This window comes from Pecten maximus, chromosome 7 (assembly GCF_902652985.1).
Source record: "Pecten maximus chromosome 7, xPecMax1.1, whole genome shotgun sequence".
Classification (NCBI taxonomy): Eukaryota; Metazoa; Mollusca; class Bivalvia; order Pectinida; family Pectinidae; genus Pecten; species Pecten maximus.
The window spans coordinates 33,756,082-33,779,524 of record NC_047021.1 but is presented as its reverse complement, the minus strand read 5'-3'; the positions used below and the strand labels follow the sequence as shown (position 1 = coordinate 33,779,524).

General features: G+C 37.5%; 1 long non-coding RNA gene across 1 annotated transcript in view; it reads left to right on the top strand.

Annotated features, from left to right (window-relative positions):
• LOC117330658 overlaps positions 1–23,443 on the top strand; it is an 83,397-nt gene that overhangs the window by 51,711 nt on the left and 8,243 nt on the right. The window contains exon 2 of the long non-coding RNA XR_004533381.1: positions 7,720–7,789. This is a non-coding gene — a long non-coding RNA (uncharacterized LOC117330658). The remainder of the gene's footprint in view (positions 1–7,719; positions 7,790–23,443) is intronic.

Here is a 23,443-nt window from a genome sequence, read left to right as displayed (position 1 = left end):
CGCTCGACAGACGGCGTGGCCGAATATGAGTATGTATTACACAAATACCAATATTATTCGATTATTGGAGTTTTACAATATCTTTTTTATAGTAAAACTCAAGTAGAATGTATTAAGATGGTTAACATGTAAGGATTAGCTGGTATGATTTTTATATTTTCAGATGATAACACAGACAATTCTTGTAATTCAGTCTAGCATAAAAACAGCACAATGTTTATTTATTTGTTCATTCATTATCCACTAAGTGGCATGTTTGAGTGTTTGTTTAGTTTGAGGGCAACAAATAAAATAATAAAAAGACAATGGCCATGGTTGACGTGGTCTTCCTTGACACGATTGCAGTGCTATCATAATGAAATACCATACATATATACGGTACCGTCATAATATATGTACTGGTAAAGGCTCACCGGACGTCATTACCGCCAAAACAGAACGTCAGGAGCATTTTTTTCTATAAGCTCCTCTATGTCTATAGGACACAAACAAGGAGAGGCCCCGGCGAGAAACCTAAGCAGAACCTCAGCACAAAAGCCAAAACGAGGGCTAACCAATTATTCTACCATGTTTGCTATGCAACGCCAGTTTTGATTGGTTTAAAACCATGTATTATTTTCCAATAATACACGCTCGTGCCAATAACACACGCTCGTGCCAATAACACACGCTCGTGAGTCACGGCTGTTACAATGTTATATATCTAATATTTACCCAGAAAAAATAAGGTTACTGTAGCCTAGTGGGCTAATGGGTTCGTCTTTGTTCATTTTTTATCACGACGCGAGTTCGAATCCTACGAAGGCCGCTTTTTTTTCATCCTTTTTTTTTAATTTAAAAAATTCAATGCCATATGATAGATGTTCTTGATTGTAGTACTGTAGTGCCTGTAAAGAAATGTATATTTTATCAACAAAATAATGCAATGCTCAAGAAATAAATTACAAGTTTTTCCCGGGTTTTTTTTTTTTTGGCCGTTTTTCTATTAGAAAGAGGTAGATCTCAGAACTAAACAGTACATGGTAGAATAGAAATAATCAACTTTTACTCGTGTATTGTTGCAGGATATACAACTCGGACTTGGATATTTTGCAATTTTAATTAATAACTCAGGCCTGCGGCCTTCGTTATTAATTTAATTGCAAAATATCCTCGTCCTCGTTGTATATCCTGCAACAATACACGACTCATCGTTAATTATTTCTTAAGGAAATTGAAACATTCGGAAAGATCGAAACAAGTAAAAAGAAATGAGAAAAATACACATTCCAAACGGTGCAAGTGACTCAATAAATTTATTTTGCATGTTTCCGTTTCTCAAGTATATGATAAGAAAGCATCTCGCTCCTCCTCTTCCTCCTCCTCTTCCATCGGCCATTCTTTTAGGTGTGTCCACATTAGCTGCCTCTCACGCGTTTGCAGTTAGTAAAACTACTCCCAGGAATATCCACTCCACGGGATCCATAACTGCAGAATATCACTATACCGTATCAGGCTCATTAACAAGTTTTATACTTACATTTACACTAGTGAATGTTTGGTTTTAGTTTTGTTTTGTCTAACGTCCTATTAACAGCCGGGGTCTTCCCAGCACGTGCCTGGTTTGGGAGGTTGATGAAAGCCGGATTACTCGGAGAAAAACCACCGGCCTTCGGTCAGTACCAGGCAACTGCCTCACGTGGGTTTCAAACTCGCGACCCAGAGGTGGAGGGCTAACGATTAAGTGTCGGGACACCTTAACTACTCGGCCACCGCGGCCCCACCCTAGTCAAATATCACGGGCACAAACTACAATATTTGTGAGATTGTTCTCATAGGAATAACGGCTGATATGTTGTTGTTGTTGTTTTTGTTTTTGTTTTTGTTTTTCACGAATGGAATTGTGGATTTGGGAAAAATATGACGAAATATACAAGTCATGTGAACCATTGGGAAAATGTTATGAACCCTGGGATCATGTACTGCTAGGGTTAGCTGCCAAAAGATTGTAAAAAAAATCGATAGCATAAAAATATATGTCTAAATACTCAGATTCCCTGCGTATGGTTATTGGCAATTTCACTTCCCTACAAAACTTTAATGTCCTAATAATGATAGAGCCAAATTTTACCGTATGATAGACCTACAAGTGTCTGTATTTTATTCTGTGTCTGCCATGTGTTTGTACTCGCTAAACTGTAAAACTGCACCGTGAAAGACACCATTATTTCAATAAAATGTAGCATTTATAGTGTTTGATTTCTGAACAGACGAGTTTGGCACACGGATTCAGAAAAAGAATACGGGAACTATACTGATTCACACGCCGAGGCAGAAGTAATGCGTATTTTTTTACTTTTTCTTTTCGTTAAACTATCTTACTATTTATTTCTAGTATAAATTATTTCTCCCAAATATCCCAGGAATAGAACCCCCCTTTGTATGCGACAATAAAGCATGCTGTGTAACAGATAGTCGTGTTTTTGTTATCTCCGGGTTGGTCAACAGGTCAGCAGACTCTTACTGTCGATTCATTAAAGCGTCTGGAAGATCCAGACAATAGCGTGCTCCTGTCTGTGCAAAGGGAGCGATATTTTTTCCTGATTTAACGCAGATTCCATTTATCGCAATTCTGTCCCGTTGAAACAAAGTTACAGTATCTTTCCAATGATTTATATTGTGTTGTCCAACATTTACCTGCTCATATATCTTTAGATAATCATATCGTTTTGAAGCATTGTCTTTGGATTTAACAGTGTTTATAAAGCGCGGCCTGATAGGGCGTATCCTTTTCACTCCCTACACATTTCCACGCTGAATAGCAACGCAAGGAAATGGATTCGTATTTCAAACCTTATATTACGCAATACATTGATCTGGAATTGTGTGTGGAAATACTCGTGATGGAAATTTGGCAGTAATTTATGACATCCATCTAAGCTAATAATACGAATACCGATAAATTTTGGTGACAGATCGATTTAAAATACATGTATGTGAATGTGAGATAGTTGATTGTTCGCCTATCAAGTCAAATGGCATGCCGGAAGCTGTGATGGAGGCGGTTTGATATCTCTTCCTACGAATTGTACAGACGCTTTTAAATGTTTTGATAAGTGCACGCCGGAAGTTGTGGTGGAGAATGATTATACAGACGTTATTTTCTTTCCGCATTTTACACGTACATCAAGGACAACTCCGCACTATCGATGTGGTCAACATCAACTGATGATGGTTTTCTTTTTTCTTTTGTATTGTCCCTTCTTGGTATATTTTCTCCCTGTCTGTTAACACTGTGGTATATTTTCTCCCTGTCTGTTAACACTGTGGTATATTTCTCCCTGTCTGTTAACACTGTGGTATATTTTCTCCCTGTCTGTTAACACCGTGGTATATTTTGTCCCTGTCTGTTAACACTGTTGTATATCTTCTCCTGTCTGTTAACACTGTGGTACATTTTGTTACAGTGTGTTAACACCGTGGTATATTTTCTCCCTGTCTGTTAACACTGTGGTATATTTTCTCCCTGTCTGTTAACACTGTGGTATATTTTCCCCTGTCTGTTAACACTGTGGTATATTTTCTCCCTGTCTGTTAACACTGTGGTATATTTTCTACCTGTCTGTTAACACTGTGGTATATTTTCTCCCTGTCTGTTAACACTGTGGTATATTTTCTCCTGTTTGTTAACACTGTGGTATATTTTCCCCCTGTCTGTTAACACTGTGGTATATTTTCTCCCTGTCTGTTAACACTGTGGTATATTTTCTCCCTGTCTGTTAACACTGTGGTATATTTTCTCCCTGTCTGTTAACACTGTGGTATATTTTCCCCCTGTCTGTTAACACTGTGGTATATTTTCCCCCTGTCTGTTAACACTGTGGTATATTTCCCCCCTGTCTGTTAACACTGTGGTATATTTTGTCCCTGTCTGTTAACACTGTGGTATATTTTGTCCCTGTCTGTTAACACTGTGGTATATTTTCTCCCTGTCTGTTAACACTGTGGTATATTTTCTCCCTGTCTGTTAACACTGTGGTATATTTTCTCCCTGTCTGTTAATACTGTGGTATATTTTCTCCCTGTCTGTTAACACCGTTGGATATTTTCTCCCTGTCTGTTAACACTGTGGTATATTTTCTCCCTGTCTGTTAACACTGTGGTATATTTTCTCCCTGTCTGTTAGCACCGTTGGATATTTTCTCCCTGTCTGTTAACACTGTGGTATATTTTCTCCCTGTCTGTTAACACTGTGGTATATTTTCTCCCTGTCTGTTAACACCGTTGGATATTTTCTCCCTGTCTGTTAACACTGTGGTATATTTTCTCCCTGTCTGTTAACACCATGGTATATTTTCCCCTGTCTGTTAACACTGTGGTATATTTTCTCCCTGTCTGTTAACACTGTGGTATATTTTCTCCCTGTCTGTTAACACCGTGGTATATTTTCTCCCTGTGTGTTAACACTGTTGTATATTTTCTCCTTGTCTGTTAACACTGTGGTATATTTTCTCCCTGTCTGTTAACACCGTGGTATATTTTGTTACAGTGTGTTAACACCGTGGTATATTTTCTCCCTGTCTGTTAACACTGTGGTATATTTTCCCCTGTCTGTTAACACTGTGGTATATTTTCTCCCTGTCTGTTAACACCGTGGTATATTTTCTCCCTGTGTGTTAACACTGTTGTATATTTTCTCCCTGTCTGTTAACACTGTAGTACATTTTGTTACAGTGTGTTAACACTGTGGTATATTTTCTCCCTGTCTGTTAACACTGTGGTATATTTTCTCCCTGTCTGTTAACACTGTGGTATATTTTCTCCCTGTCTGTTAACACTGTTGTATATTTTCTCCCGGTCTGTTAACACTGTGGTATATTTTGTTACAATGTGTTAACACTATTTTATAGTTCGTAACAGTACATCCCTCGGCCTCTCAACCCTATTTGTTTATTAGTCTACATTAGTACGAAGTTTATACACTCGATCGATATAGCAATTCACGTATATACATCTATATCGAATTTTAAAACTCTCTCGGAGGAATAATTCTTTTCACGAATGTACATGTATACATCTGATCAATTCTATTGGTAGTGGAGTCTATAGCCCTATGTGATCTATGAAAGTACTACATGTATGAAAATGACCGCGACATTACGTATATCTCTCAAATTCCAGTACATCGTATCCTGTAACCCATTCCTATATCGTAACCCTACTATATACTCAGTTACGTTTTCTGTACCTCACACATCGACTCGCATACCATGTACCCCGTACCTTATACCCCTACCATGTACCCCGTAACCAGTTCTATACCCCTACCATGTACCCCGTACCTTATACTTTATACCCCTACCATGTACCCCATACCTTATACTTTATACCCCTACCATGTACCCCATACCTTATACTTTATACCCCTACCATGTACCCCATACCTTATATTTTATACCCCTAACCTGTACCCCGTAACCAGCTCTATACCTCTACCATGTACCCCGTAACAAGCTTTATACCCCTACCATGTACCCGTACCATTATATGTTGTACCCTGTAACCTTTACCCGTACCATATACATTGTACCCTGTACCCTGTTCCTATACCATATACATGTACGTGTGACAACTACCCCTTACTCCGTATACCATGTACGTGTACCCAGGACCCCATACCTAGTACCCTGTACCTGTACCATATACGTGTACCCAGGACCCCGTACCTAGCACCCTGTACCTGTACCATATACGTGTACCCAGGACCCCGTACCTAGCACCCTGTACCTGTACCATATACGTGTACCCAGGACCCCGTACCTAGCACCCTGTACCTGTACCATATACGTGTACCCAGGACCCCGTACCTACATGTGTAGCACCATGTACCTGTACCATATACATGTACGTGTACCAAGGACCCCGTACCTAGCACCTTGTACCTGTACCATAAACGTGTACCCATGACCCCGTACCTAGCACCCTGTACCTGTACTATATACGTGTACCAAGGACCCCGTACCTAGCACCATGTACCTGTACCATATACGCGGTAACCAGTTAACCGTACTCCGAACCATGTAGGTTGTACCAGTACCATGTACCCGTACCTTGTGTTATGTACCCTTTTGCCGGTACACCATATCCTGTATTCCGTACCATTTACATCGAACACTATTTCCTGTACTATGTTAACTCGTACATTGTACCCAGTACTTTGTACACTGTACCATGTATTCTGTATCATACACTCTCTGTCCTGTATCCAGTATCCCGTATCCTATACCTCATACTCTGTACCCCATAACCAGTATACTGTATCTCATGCCCCTTAAATTGTACCCCGTACCCCATATTAAGTATTCTATACCCTGTACCTTGTATCCTGTATTCCGCAATCCGTTCCCTGGTCCCCTGTCCCTCGTCCCATGCATTCCATTCTCCATTCCCTGTCCCCTCAACCAGTAACCAGTATTCCACACTTCGTTACCGGTCAAATGTACCTCGTACCCTGTGTTTCACACTTCGTTCCCGGTCCCATGTTCCTCGTACCCTGTATTCCAACCTTCGTTTCATGTTCCCTGTCCCTTAAACCTCGTCCCATGTATTCTGCAATCCGTTTCCGGTCCTCTGTTTTCTGCACTCCGTCCCCAGTTCCCTGTTACCCGTATCCTGTATTTCGCATTCTGTTCCATATTCACTGTACAACATTCTCTTTATCCAGCACTTCGTTCCCTGTTGCATACACCCGTACCCTATTTTCCGTTCTCCGTTCCCGGTCCCCTGTACCTCATCCATGTATTCCGCACTCCGTTCCCTGTTTCCTGTACCTCATCCCATGTACTCCGCACTCCGTTCCCTGTTCCCCTACCTCTTCCATGTACTCCGCACTCCGTTCTCTGTTCCCTGTACCTCAACCCATGTACTCCGCACTCCGTTCTCTGTACCTCATCCGAAGTACTCCGCACTCCGTTCCCTGTACCTCATCCCATGTACTCCGCACTCCGTTCCCTGTACCTCATCCCATGTACTCCGCACTCCGTTCCCTGTTCCCTGTACCTCATCCCATGTACTCCGCACTCCGTTCCTTGTTCCCTGTACCTCATCCCATGTACTCCGCACTCCGTTCCCTGTACCTCATCCCATGTACTCCGCACTCCGTTCCCTGTACCTGAAGTCTGTACAATATTAGGACAGTATTTTTTATCGAGCCATTGATCTTTTTATCAAAGGGCAAAACCGCAATAAGAATTTTTTATCGGCAAATTGAGAACAGAATGTATTTTGAAGATTAAAGTTCCCTTGAAAAGATATTCAATGCCATGGTAGATTATCATTTATTATCTAACAAAAACTCTTTCACATTTTTCATAATCAGTTATATTCCTATAAAAAAGTTTGCATGCCGCATAGAAAATACGCCGTAATTCAAATTCTAACAATCATTGAAGTTATGGACAAAAACATAACACAAAGACTATTTCTAGTTCATTTCTGCTATTTGACATCTCTTGTTTGCCTGAAACGATTCCTCGGGAGAAATATTAAACCACTATTTAACGCCATAGGGAGAAACATCAAAAACCGATTTTTAGCACATGTAATTAACTATCGGATCGGCTCATATAAAACCCGCCAAGATCAAGTAACATTTGAAGGATTGCTCACGTGAAGGGTTTGATGCAGACACATTTTGATTGATTGAGTCATAGTTTGTAGCTATTGATTTGTCTGTTTCAGCATCCTTACTGTGGTACCAAGTCTACGCCGCCGACCCTAAAGACAGCAAAGTCAATCAAGAAAGTTTTTTGTAAGTCTATCATTTTTTTATTCTCTCTATCTAAAGTGATGGGCTAATATTGTTTGATAATTCGCCTTTTTTTTGTTAAAATACCCCAAGAGGAAAAAATAGAAACTTCTAAAACAGTTAAAGGCATTCAGAGCAGAATCACACAAACAAAAACAAAAAAACGAAACCCTAGCAAAAGCAATTAACGAAATAATGATAATTCGGGTATACGAAAGGATACATGTCCTACCCTATAAACTTCCAAAAATTCTGTTATGAGGGTTGCTTTATCATTAACTGTATTTACATACAAGACGTTGTTTATTCTTGTGGTAGGCCATCTTCCAGCTAATAGCCTGATTAGATATCGTTATTTTAAAGTGAGCAGTACAACATACACGTTGCTGTTTTTTTTTGTTTTTGTTTTTAATTTTTTTTTGCACTGATTACGTGAAACTTCATTTCATTATACAAAATCTATTTGACTTTCATACTAAATTTACATCAAACATGCTTGTAATATGAAGATAAAAAGACCAACACACTCACCCTCGCCCTTAAATGTATCAACTCGTTTCGTGAAAATATCAGGCTATGGAGGCTCATTGATCTTTCCATCCTTTTAACGAAAATGCGACATCTGATACGATCTTGTAATAGTACACTCTCAAAAAAGTTTTCCACGTAAATCCCAAAATTGACATTAGGGGAATATTTTTTTTCAGAAACCTTTTCGCGTTTCAAATTGACAAAATGATGTGTGGTGACGACAGACTTGTTGTTAAATGTCACTAAGGAAACCTTGTGGGACTTTCCTAAGAACGTCACTGAGTGCGTCTGTGTATTAATGTCAACGACAAAATGTATTTAGGGTCGCGTACACTGATACAGTGACACAGAAACGCGTAACTTTGCTGCACTTGGGTACCTAGACTTGCACATGCCCAACATATTTCAAAACAATTATGTTTCTTGGGTTTAAGGCCCCGTGAACAGCCATGGTTACTTTAAAGACCGTGCCTTTTTGTACTAATGGGAGGCTATCTCGCTGAGCAACAAACGCCGTTTGCCATTCAGATCAATTAGGATAAGGTGTCTTGCCCAAGGACACAATCACGACGGAAGAGACGGGTCTGTTTCTCAACTTCCCGAGAACCAACGAGTATATTCAATTTTGATTCAATTCAACTTTATTCTCTTTCACAATACAATGTACATGTATTGAGAGACCTGTTTAGGTTTTGGGATTACAATGTAGTGGTTTTGTGGAGGGTTACAGTGACACGTCGAAAATAAAACATTTCAATTGTAAAATGTTCCGAACAACGACTATTTCATGAGAGTCCTTCTCTCACATTCTTCGCCTCTCCCACCCTCTCCCACACCCTCAGATCTCTTAGAACGTCTCCAATGAAATGTGGGCTTAACTGTTATCAACAAAAGTGTATAGAACATTTCTATGCAATTCTGCAATTGTAGGAACCTCCGATCAGAGGATGCAGTTCTGCAATATTAGGAATCTCCGACCAGAAGATGAAATTCGTACAAAGTAGGAACCTCCGATCAGAGGATTCAATACTACAATAGCTGGAACCTCCGATTAGAGGATGCATTTTGTCAATAGTAGGAACATCCGATAAGAGGATAAAATTCTACAATAGTAGGAACCTAAAACCAGGGGATGAAATTTTACCATATTAGGATCCTCTGATCAGAGGATGCAGTTCTGCAATAGTAGGAACCACCGATGAAGCACTACAATTGCAGCAACAGTAGTGGCCTTTCAAATGAGCATTTGCTAATGTAGATGAAAGTGTAGTGATAGTACACGGTATCAATCTGCATTCGCACTGGAACAAGCATATGGTAAGGTCAATTAGGGCTTCGAGGACCTCTGATTGCACGGTGGTACATATTCGCACCTGTGTTTGAAAAAACGATTACTTTATACCGAAGAAAGTGATTTTTTGCTTCGTTCCGAGATAAGTACATGTACGTAAGAGGTAACTTTTGATTTGTCTCCTTGGGACGACTTAGTACAGTTCACCTCATCCTTTCACTGAAAACCATATTACATTTATATTATCTATACATCGTACAAAATCGTCAACGACACCTTGTTTAAAACAACACATTGATGTACCTCGTACAAACCATTCACCGATACCATGTTTAAACTAACACATTGATGTACCTCGTGCAAACCTTTCACCGACAGCATATTTAAAACAACACATTGATGTACCTCGTACAAACCTTTCACCGACAGCATATTTAAAACAACACATTGATGTACCTCGTACAAACCTTTCACCGACAGCATATTTAAAACAACACATTGATGTACCTCGTACAAACCTTTCACCGACAGCATATTTAAAACAACACATTGCTATACACCTTATTTAAGGAAACAGATGTTCATCTTATTTCAAGCAATATATTGATGTACACCTTCTCTAAAGCAACCCATTGATGTTCATCTTATCTAAAGCAACACATTGGTGTACCTCGTACAAACCTTTCACCGACAGCATGTTTAAAACAACACATTGGTGTACCTCGTACAAACCTTTCACCGACAGCATATTTAAAACAACACATTGATGTACACATTATTTAAAGCAACACATTGATATCATTTTGAAATCATTTGTTAGATAATTCTAATGTATATAAATACCAGTCAGGATTCCAATCATGTTATTATATTGTTCATCAACTTATAGAAATATAATTATTGGAAATATTTGATAATATGGGGATAAAAAAAAACTCTAACCCATGCACACACACACACACACACACACCCACACACACACTGACAGTGACCATGGTCAGTAAGCTTAATGTCATTGTTTAATGTAACATTAGTTCATTACGATTTTTAAAGACCCGTCACTGTTCGCTGTTGTTTTTCCGAATTGCATATTTGCAATATCGCAACCAGTAACTCCACAACGTGTATACAACAAACATGTATCCCTACGTACAAATGAGATCGCCTGCATTGCGCATCCAACGAAAAAGTCTGCGCGAGAGGTTGGTAGAGGCGGAACACCACATACTTTCTTCGGGTACAATTATCCTTTTTATCATTTTAAATTTAAAATATACAATTAGAAGCTCAAACTTTTGGAGGGTGGTAGTTACAAACAGTATAAACTACAGCCCATTATTGTTTTAACCCGAACATAATTACTCTTTGTCGGCGCTGTAGTGTGTACTAGGCCTTGACACCAATTCCCCACTCATATATGTATCCTACATGACCAAGGTTTGGGAAGAGTACCAAGGCTAGGGACTAGGGATATCTCACGAACGCTGATACCAAGTCCGTTTTCTGCGTAATTGAGGTGTCAAATGTAGACAGGTGTCTGCTGTTAAGAGGTGTCCGATGTAGACGGGTATATGTTGTAAAGAGGTGTCCGATGTAGACGGATGTCTGTTGTTAGGAGGTGTCCGCTGTTGCCAGGTTTCCCCTCAATTACAAAATGTAGGTTGCAATTTCATCAACATTCATTCACACGAGACAATTACTTAGCTTAAAATTTTACATTGAAAAGCATTAGAGACGTTTAAGGGACCACAGAACCAAATCAGAAATAGATTGTGGGTTTAAAGATTTAATCGGAAGGTGAATGTGTCGGGGCCTACTGATTGGATATCCAGGTGAGATAAATTTCTAAAATTTTATGTGTGGGTTTGGCAATATATGTAGATGTAAAATATATATAATATGTTTTTGTTCCAGTCTGTTTTTGTCTGGGGAAGTTCATTAAGTGTGTAATTTGTTGTAAATTTAGGTGAATTTTTGGTGCTGAATTCAATACAAGATGGTGGCCCTCATATAAAAAAGTTCAAATTGATAGAATGTTTAAATGGTAAACAGTGGTAAATGTTAACACTATCGTCTATGGGAAATCATTTGGTTCCGTTGTTCCTATAGAAAGTTCCCCAAGATCGCACCTTAAGTTTTGAATTAAGGAACTGATTGAACTTGGTTCTGCATATTCAATCTGAGAGTCGGTACGTTTAATACTGCTATATTCAGAAGTACAAATTGTGTTTAATTATGAAAAAAATGATGAGTCATGAGCGATGTATACTCAGCTACTTATATATATACACAATGTATATTTAATTGTTTTACTTTGACAACTGCAGTTTGCTGAAAAGGAGTTTGAAATAGCTGGATTATTCTTCTGTAGCACGTTACAAGACAAACATCTTTTATATACTTTTGGGAAATTTTGAGTAGAACACGCATTGATAGTGCTTCTTTTATTGCATTGAGATCCTTCCTTTCGCCGTTAATAATACATGTTGTCAAATATTGACAGAAAAAAAACACAAACAAACAAAATAACAACAAAAACAACAACATAGCAACACGTTTATAAAGAAACGAATCGAAATAAAATAGTTTGGTAGATGTATAATGTCGAAGCAAAGTCTTGATATTGAACTGAGATATAAACTTCAACGTAATTCACATTCCCCATAACTATTTTACGGCTTTTCGGGGATATGATGTTGGCAAGGTAAAGTGTACTCAATGCATCACTTGTCGGAACCGTATACATTTTGTATTTGACGTAAGTGTTGCACGTGCGCCAAAGCGAGAAATGTTATAAGTTCAAGGTCCTAAACGAGGAATACCAAAGTTTAGATAATTGAAAAATTGGCACCTGCTCTAGATGCGTTAATAAGGACTGGTTTGCATGGTGACTGATTACGGCCATCTCGCGCTGCCGTGTTGTCATCTTGTCGCTTTCGCGCGTTCTCAAACCGCAACAACTCGAAGTTTAATAATTAAAAGTTTGCCTTGTCTAGTTTTCGAATACCACGGCAAAGCGCAAACGCGCTAACACCCCCTTTTTACCGCGCAAACACGACATGCTATGTCCGCTAATAAGCGTGTTCAAAATGTCGTGTTAGTATGTTGGCGCCTTGGCAAGACAACATTTCATCCAGTAAATCCCAGGTTGTCATGGTTTGAGAACGCACCAAAGCAACAAGACAACAATCCGCCAATATGCCAACACGAGATGGCCATAATCAGCCACCATATATGTTTGTCCATTAGTAGTCTAATGTTACAGGGTGGATCACGTGGTCAAGTACCGTGCTCCTGTTCTGTATTTCAACCCATGATACCTCAAGAATGACCGTACGTTTTTATCGTAACATAATTAAGGATAGATTCCTCAAGTCATTTGATCCAAGACGGCGCCTCTCAGTCGTAAATCCAAACTCGTGTATTCTGTTCAATTGTGATCCCCGCTCACAGGAATTCTCAAACCATGGTAAATAACGGCATTCAAATGAGAAAAAAAAATCACATGTAATAACTTTTTTATTTTCTCAAATTCTATACCGTTGAACGGAGCTTTATGACGGTGGTTATGACATGTCAGCGATTCATTCTCAGAATGGTTTCGTGTATACCTGGTATTTCAGCTTAAACCTTCACTTTGCGAACCTTTTCTTGTTCTCTTGATTTGTCCTGATTCTTGCACACGGAATGAAATAATGCCGTGGGCTTGCCTTCCTTTCAGCAATAAGATCTTAAGACAATTCTGCTATAAAAGGTAGAGTTTGTCATAGCTTCATCTTCAGTTTTCCAGGTAGGCTATCCTTCAGTTTTGCGGTTTTTATCTCACCTTGTCGGAAGGACCGATAAGCTTACATCATTGTGCGGCGTTCGTCGTCCGTCCGTCGTTTATGAACTTACCTAAACAATCGCTACTTGTCATGAATGTCTGATTGAATTTTAATCAATTTGGTCTTAAGCACCTTTGTTCCCCCGTTATTCTTAGTATACATGCGCCTAAGTGTAGCCGAATTGACTTATCAAATGATGTGACATAACACCCTAATATACACAACTTTGATGGATTTTAACGAAGGTGGGAGCGTTCCTTTTCTTTTTACTAATTATGGAACTCAAACAAATACACAGAAGATCGATATTACAAAAATTTTCCGGAATCGTCTTCCTTTAAAAAAAACCACCCAAACAGAACTGGTCATATGAAGCTTGGTCATGTGCATCTGTTCCATGCCTCCATTGTATGGTCGAGTAAACGTTTTTGATTGGTTGCCGTCATTAAATGTTTGGTGCTAAATACACACTTGTGAAGGGGCCGCGGTGTCCGAGTGGTTAAGGTGTCCCGACACTTTATCACTAGCCCTCCACCTCTTGGTTGCGAGTTCGAAACCTACGTGGGGCAGTTGCCAGGTACTGACCGTAGGCCAGTGGTTTTTCTCCGGGTACTCCGGCTTTCCGCCACCTCCAAAACTCCTTAAATGACCCTGGCTGTTAATAGGACGTTAAACAAAAACAAACAAACCAAGCACTTGTGTGTCCGTTCAGTTCAGTGCAGTGACCGTTACCTTTATATCATTACCATTAAAATATTTATCGGACATGTTACTCGTAAGCATCAGGCAAGAGTTTCATAATCGATCATGCTTGAATCAGAACTGAAAAAGAAAATCGATCAAATTTAATCAGTGAATGAGTGCAATTTAGATTTAAAAATTAAATATTTACCTGTCCTTTATAATAAACCCGAAGCCAATATCCAAAGAAAATGATATACACCCTCGCCCCTGTGAAGCGAAGTCTTTAAATATTGAATTTAGTGATAGAATTAACCTAGAGATAGGTATGAAAACTAATTGTACTTCAGCCATGCTCGATTCTCATCAGACAAACACGCATATTTATCATACGGACTGGATGTTGATAGACACGTGGTCTTTAAGAGCCAAACACAAGCTCATCCACGTGCTGCATGTAATGGAAAGGTTCATCGACTCGCGAAAGTTTCTTCAATATTTAATTTGAAAGACGGCGTTTCATCTAGACGCTGCTGAGGAAGCTTAGTTCTCGTCGGCTTTTAATGTCTAGTTTGATAAATTTCTTTACGCCATTCTGAACATATTTTACCCGACATTGCTTTGCTCTCTAAAAGGTGAGGTAAGATCAGAGACGAACGGTCATATTGTAGTCGAATAACCATGGTTGGGATTTTTTGTTTCTCTAATTCAGTTTACAAAATTAAAGAATATTTTTGAAGTACTATCTTACACTTCCCAAATATATCAGAACTTTGTTGAGTGATCATCTTGACGAGGGCAATCGAGTACATAGTTACATTAATGTGTAGTGGCATAACGTGGAGTAATACAGTGAAAAAAACAGGCGACTTTCGCCGAAAGTCGCTGAAGTTGGGATACGTTTTATTTATTTATTTATCTTTATGGAAATACATTACAGTCGTTGAACACAATGTTTATTCATGGCTAAGTATAGTCATAGAGAAACAATGGTTATGGGAAATCAATGTTATTCAATTGGTATTCAATAACGCATGCGTTCTTTTTCCATTATCATTTCCGGACATGTTCCACGGAAAATAATTGCTGAAACGAATATCCGGAAATGTTCACATATTTGCCAATATTTAAGCTTTAAATAAATCGTAGTCGTAAAAGGGAAAATGCATATTCATACATATAATTTTCATCTGTCGATGTTTATTACAACGTTAACGGTATTGTATATTTGTCTCACGGAATAAACTTTATTGGGGAGAGCGTAGTGTTGTATTGGATATTGAATGCACCATTGTCTAACAATGCCACCCATTTGTTAAGCATTTGGCTGTTAAGCACGCAAGTACAGAAGAGCTCCCCATGAGGAGATAATCATGCCAAGCATTGTTCAAAATTTAAAAAAATTCAATTCATTCTAAATTATCAAAAAAAAAAACTTCTGGAAGGAATAGGGGAATGTAAGGAATGATAATATTAGCATTTCTGCAATATTTACAGCTGTCCAGAATAATGTTTTGAGCGAAGCTTAGCGGGCAAACATAACATTCGCGCCGACAAATATCATGATGTTTGTCTGCAAAGCTATGTCATTTATAACGACTATGAATGCATTATTGATATAGTACAATGTTTAAATGTATTCTCGCATTGACATTCCAGTGTTTTCTCTCGTGATCTGAAGATGCGTGTTACAACATATACTGACCTGGGATGATACATAAAAAGCAAATATACTTCAATTATGTATGTTAAGTGTCAAATTCATTTACGGGGCTCCAAGAGCAGAAACATACCAACTCTGCCAGGGTGATAAAGCTAACAGCATTAGCACATTTTCACTAACTTGGCCTATTTACGTGAAGTTCGTAACATTGTGCCTGATATTAGTAACAGTATTGCTTCCATTTAGAAAGCCAGACCTTTTTTTTTCTTTGAGGCAAGCATTTTTCCTATTGGTTTTAACAAAGGATACCCCCGGGACTGAAAACACGTGAAAAACTAAGCGACATGTTTCTCCGGTGGAATGTGATAATAGACAGAGCAGGGTGTATTGTCCTATGGGAAGCAAGGGAGAGAGATTACCATCACAAATGTTACATCACATGCATTATCTAAATATGTTTATGAGAGTAAATCGTCTTAAATTCTAAGTGATGTTTTCTATAGTGACAGTAGTTCGCCAATGATTTTGTTAGGGATGTCCCCATGCGATATTAACCTTAATCTATATACAGGTCAAGGTCAAACTTCATGGTTTTCATCACGGGCGAAGTTGGATTTCTCTTTGTGTGTAATTCTGTTGTTGATTTCCGTAATAGCTTACAAAGCAGTTCCCCTAGTAACCTGATTGGTTGTCATTTTTGACCTATTTGTCGGTTATATAAGTAACTTTCTTGGTGGTCAACTAATGGCCCGCATAGTGTATCCATTTATAAAATTGTTTGGTGGTTCCATAAAAAACCTGTTTGGTGTTCCCATTGGCAACCTTTTAGTGTTACCCTTGGTAACCTATTTTGTTTTTCCATTGGTAATCTGTTAGGCGTTTCGATTGTTTATGTTTTTGGTTTTCCCATTAGTAACTTGTTTGGTGTTTCCATTAGTAACCTGTTTGGTGTTTCCATTAGTAACATGTTTGGTGTTTCCATTTGTAACCTGTTTAGTGTTTCCATTAGTAACTCGTTTGGTGTTTCCATTAGTAACCTGTTTGGTGTTTCCATTTGTAACCTGTTTGGTGTTTCCATTAGTAACCTGTTTGGTGTTTCCATTAGTAACCTGTTTGGTGTTTCCATTTGTAACCTGTTTGGTGTTTCCATTTGTAACCTGTTTGGTGTTTCCATTAGTAACCTGTTTGGTGTTTCCATTTGTAACCTGTTTGGTGTTTCCATTAGTAACCTGTTCGGTGTTTCCATTAGTAACCTGTTTGGTTTTCCCATTAGTAACGTGTTTGGTGTTTCCATTAATAACGTGTTTGGTTGTTCCCATAGTTACATGTACACGCCTGGTGATGCCAATTGTAATCTTCCTTGTTGTTATTTCTCGCGCTCAATCACTTTGTCTATTTTCAAAATAAGAAAATATGTTTAAAAATTGATTGAATGGTATACTTTCAGTCGTATGAATTTCATGTATTTTTTATGTAAAGATGTAAAGACCTACTCACTAAAATTATGAAAATTAATATTTGCCTTATGTTGAAATTTCGCCTACAAACAAGCATTAACTTATGTTCGACATAAACATAGAATCTAAGCTCTCCTTCATAAACATAGAATCTAAGCTCTCCTCCATAAACATAGAATCTAAGCTCTCCTTCATATGGATGTTTACGACTACTTCATCATAATGTTTACATCTGCTTCATAATAGTGTGTTCGGCTACTTTATAATGATGTTTACGACTACTTTATAATGGTGTTTACGACTGCTTCAATTGATGTTTACGACTACTTCATAATCATGTTCACGACTACTTCATAATCATGTTTACGACTACTTCATATTGATGTTTACGACTACTTTATAATGATGTTTACGACTACTTTATAATGATGTTTACGAATGCTTTATAATGATGTTTACGAGTACTTTATAATGATGTTTACGACTACTTTATAATGATGTTTACGACTACTTTATAATGATGTTTACGACTACTTCATAATGATGTTTACGACTACTTTATAATGATGTTTACGAGTACTTTATAATGATGTTTACGACTACGTGTACTCCATAATGGTGTATAAGGCTACTTCATATTGATGTTAACGACTACTTCATATTGATGTTTACGACTACTTCATAATGGTGTGTACATTGTATGTCTCTTACGCGATAATATGTACGATTGTTTTCAATATTGATATCTTATATACAAATGAAGCCTTTGGGTTCAGAATTCTTGATTTTTGTTAAACTCCGATTGCCGTTAAATTCATAAAGATGACTTTGTTAATGTAAATCTTTTCCAAATGTAAGGATAAATGTAAAATATTGTTATACGTAGGACAGCTGTATAAGTGTCCAAATGTAAACATATCTGGCATATAGTTAGGTCACATACATGTAGTAAACATGTCAACACACATCATATCAATTTACGGAATATCATCCAGAATAATGACTTTGAAATAAGGGATCCCTAATAATCATAACCCTAATAAAAATGGAGTCCTAAAGTTTTGTGTTTAACTCATTTCCTCAGACAGTGTCCGTGTTATTCCTCCCAAATCTTAAATATAGGTGCATGGTAGTATAGGGATCTAAACACAACCTATAGCTTACCCTTTTTTATTTATTTACTGATTTATTTATTCATTCATACATTTATCTATTTATTTATTTATTATTCATATTATTGATTTGTTTATTCATTTCTATTTTATTTTGAAATTCATATAAGATCGGTATTGCTTCTCCAACGGACTAACAAATTAGTCAAACTCGAAACGGTACTGTAATATATCAAACGAGTTTTGTTCTTAAATTGAAAAAAAAAGATTTTGGGTGGTAAAAACATCATATTTAGCAGAATTTTGATAATTGCTTTTTCGCTAAATTTGCTTTTTTCTTTTAAAGTACATCAATGTTTACACATGAAATACAGAGTATTTACTGTCTCAGTGTACATGTAGATAGGAGGCTTGATGGAAATAAACAGATTACAATGTTAACATTGTAGGTACATCTATAGCTCTGTTTACATATGCTTACAAAGTATGTGTGTTTCATAATTAACGCCTCTTGCAATTATTCTGAATCTGCTCGATTTTGACAATTTCGACTGTTTTGCTACGGCGTCTCCATCTGCGTCGTTAAGATGTTTGCATCTTCTTCGTTTTGATATCTGTCTGTTTCAAAAATATATTTAAATCTGAATAGTTATGGATTAAGCGTCCGTCTTCGTTATAACATCATCTGATTCATAAAAAATGCTTACATCACATCTTCGTTGTGATGTCTGTGTACCTCACTGTTTTGATTAAGTCAGATTCGTTTTGGCGTTTGCATCTGTTTGGATACAACGTCAGCATATTTTTGGTCTATGTTGGTCTGCTTCACTGTAATTCTTATGTCTACTTCGCAATAATATATATGTCCGTTTTGTTGTTGTGTTTTAATCAGATTTTTTATAAATGATATAAACACCTTTTTGTGAGTAGAACAAAATCAGACTCTGTTTTCGATCACATAAGCGATCCCGACACAAATTTAGGACATTTGCCAAACTAGTGACTGTAAAAAATCACATCTTAACCATGACTAGATTTCATGTCCATTGGAGATCGCAATTTAGTGAATAAATTACTTGGTAAGTATACTACATCCCACGAGATAGGGATTTTAAATGTATCAATTTCGTTAAGTAGTTGTTTCTTCGAAATCTGTGAAAATTAATCGTACATTTATACAAATCGGTGTGTATTTTTCATTTCCTTCGCTTGTGAACACCATAATGCTTATCCATTACGAGAGCTCCCACTGGGGACCTCTCGGGCTAAAACACTGGTGATGAAGTGTGTGTAGCATGGAGATGGTTAATTATTATCGGGCCCTCTCGTTACACCGAATCAGACATAAACCCATAAGCAGGGTTTAATGTTCCTGTTTTTTCAGTCGTAAATCTAATTCAATTCGATATCATGGAATTGAACACGGGCCATCAAATGTTAGATCTTGGTAAACACATTTGGTGAGAATTACACTGTTAGTCTGAATAATAAGTTTTGCCTCCAGTTTTTGTATATTTGTACCTGATGTTAGAATGGGAACCGGTGATCAGGAACTTGTCGACTTTTGTTGTCGCATATCCTTTCAATACACATTTTTTTCTTATCATCGACATCATGCAGTATATAAAAAAAGGGAAAAGCAGTATGCTATCATCGGCAATCAATCGAAATTTTGAGAATCGATTTATACTACCTGTTATTTTTGGATTGTTATAAAATGTTATACTGCCAAACTTTGTCTGGTAAAAAATGGTTGGCAATATGTAGAGAGGGAATGTAAAGATACAGGAATTGTTCTGTAGAATTTGCTGGCGGTGGGCGAGGTGACAATTTATAAGAAAGGCGTTATAGCGGAGTTTTGCTGAATTTCGTAATGATCACTTTTCTACATTCAAATCAAAACCATAAAAATATGGAAATTAAAGGCATACAGATAGCTAACTCTGAAAAAATCTTTTTTAAATATAATACATTCCGGAAATTACTACCGGATTTCGGGTTAATGGTTAGATGAGACCGACACTAGGAACTGTTAAATGGATAAGTAATGGGATGTTTGTCACGAGGATGTCGTCGTTACCCACTTTACCGTGTAAGATATATGAACAATTCTGGATATTTCCATATATGGGCAGGCAAAAAGACACGTTAATCTACTTTTCAAAAAATCACTACAGAAACGTAATGTGGAAAATAGAAAAAAAGAAAGATTATTCGATAGGCACCAACAACGCGAGGCAGTCGATAATTTAATGAAAGAATCTATACTAATTTCGAGAAAGTACACATTCCTACACGAAATTCTAAATTACATATAAAACCTTGGACACCTTCTGTGTATCGGTCTGTCTGGAAGTTGTGTTAAAACGTATATCACCACGTGCGAGGTAATCATGTGTATAAAAAAAGTGACCACGTGACACAGTGAAGTCCAAACTTCAACACGAAAACAATCATGACGCCATTGTAATAGCAAGATAGACATGTAGTATCGCCCAGTTTTAAGAACAGTCCTTAATTAACTAAAGGAACAACACCTTTTTATTCGAAGAAAAACATCACAGAATTTAAAGAAAAGTTCTTGGCTAGTGTTGTTGCTTTAATTTCAATAATGCTTTTCTGTAGACATATTGAAGATACAGGATTTCCTTAAGATATAGATTTTTTGTCAGCTATTTACTTCGTAGTTTTCTTATACAAATTCTGGGACGATATGACTAATCTATTGTAACCACTTTCCATTCAGACATATACTGTTATGCCATTTTTGATATTCAAGCGTCTATATCGTTGGTGCAAACAAACGTTCCTGACCGTATAAAATCACTGAAATGTTTGACCCTACGATGGTCTTGTGTTATTCAATACAAAAGAGAAGCGTCCGAAACACCTAGATAATATGATAAGTAATCAAGGAAATGTCTCTAGTTCGAAATCGATAAAACGGTTGAAATGTACAAACACATTATTTTTATTGGGACAAATAATGAGATAAGATGTTTTGAAAGGGTACGTGGCTTTCGTTTCATTGTCGACAAATTCGTGTAAATCTAGAATAAATCAAGGTAATGCTCTAAAAAAGGGGAACTGTAGCAGTGGGAATTTATCACGGAAATATGATATAGGGAGAAAATAATTGAATGAAATACCGCAACTCGGCATCGCAGGTAAGGGCTTCTTGGAAATAGAAAAGAAAGTAAGGAACAGGATATCAAAATAATCATCATTGTCCAACAGTTTTGACGTGATTAGTCCCAGTTGGTTCATTGTGAATGCTAAACTAAGGAACGATGTAATCGGGGAATATTGAAGCGATACAATATTTAGTATCCTATATATGCTTACTAAATAATCAACATATTTTTTTGTCTTTTAAAGATAAAAACATTATCAATATTTCCAAAGTAAAATTGGACACAAGATCTTTTGTTACTAGTTCTGATAAACTCTTCGAAGAATTCAGTGAAGTAGGCTAGGGATGGGACTATTTACAATGAATAAGCCGGTAGATGTTTGGACATCTAGCAATTTTGGGTAACAAAATCATTGTCAGCCTAGCCTACAATCATGTTATTAGTAGATACATCTGTTATTTGTCTAGTGGTTATGTTGTCATGACCATTACTCTCATTTGAGATTGTGACTTAACCAAGATTAAACATATAATTATATGGCGGGTGTCGTCGATGACACAGAAGACGCTTTCTCAACCGGAGTACCTGGTCCTTTTCTACTTGCATGTGTTCAAGAGTCTTCATGCAAATCTATATCTTTATCTTGCTCTCGATTTGGAGTTTGAATTATAGTTTCGTTATCATGTTTGTATTCTGTGTTGCTTTTGCTACATTATATGAAGTATTTTAAAGCTTAGTACGAAAACAAATTGGTTGGATCATAAAGCACCCCCTTTTCTTTCCCGGCTAATAAAGTAAAAGGAAAGTTGAGTTTTAGTTACCTTCCATTAAAAGCAGTGAAGAGGAATATAAAACAAAAAGAAGTACGATGATCTCCATACTAATTCTGTCGGGTAAATGTCACACATTACCGATTGTAGTGAAAGGATGGTCATGCCATAGTCTTACAGCCCTGTAGGAAAACCTAATGAATGTGTCATCAGGATATCACAGCATGATTTTAAAGGCTATCTTATTACACAGCCATAATGTATTCGTGTCGTTGTCGAGTCCAGAATTCTTTCAGATCATATTGACCTCACGATATTTTGCCTGTGTACCTGTTCCATTGCAGGATCAGAGGTGGTTTCCTCAGTGTCTTTTGTTAAAGAAATATCAAAAGAAATATTACTGCTGATATCTCATAGCATGGTTATTGCAGGGGGCAACTGGTGTAAGGTCTTATTTTTTATGTCTTTTAAGAATTGTACAACAGACACCTTATACAACTTGAGAGTTCCGTGTAATGTATAGCTTATCAGATATCACTATAGTCTCGGTTCTGTAGTATAGCGCGAAATAAATGCCCTGTGAATGTAGAATGTTTACAAGTTGTGTTTGCGCAAAACTTGATACCAGTGAATTTGGTCTGAGTTGGAAAATCGAGACATATTAACCCATTAGTCAGTGATGTTAGGGACATCATACAGCTGTATCGTCCTGCTAGAACTCGTCAGTGATGCTAGGGATATCATACAGCTGTGTCGTCCTTCCAGGACTCGTCAGTGATACAAAGGCCTTAGGTGGGGATACTTATGAGACAACTAAAGCTAGGCCGAACGAAATGTCAAGTATGGTAAGCTTGGTTCAATAGCCTCATAATTCAATTAAAATTTCATAATGTTCTATATTGGATTTCAAAAGAGTACATGTATATACTCCGAACCGTGTCACCGTTCAAATAAATTAAAGTGTGACGTGTATGTTCTATATTGGGAACCTTGAATAGCCAAAGAATGGGGCCTGCTGTACTCGAATGTAACAAATCTCAGGAGGAGTTTTCCTCTGTCGCTTCTGCTTAGAAGACCTTGAAGATGTTTAAAATATTTGTTGCTCCCATTATTCTTTGTATTCCATCTGGGCCTGGTTCAAAGGCTGGGGTGATTAACTTAATCGTTTGATTATAGTGAAAATCTTATATC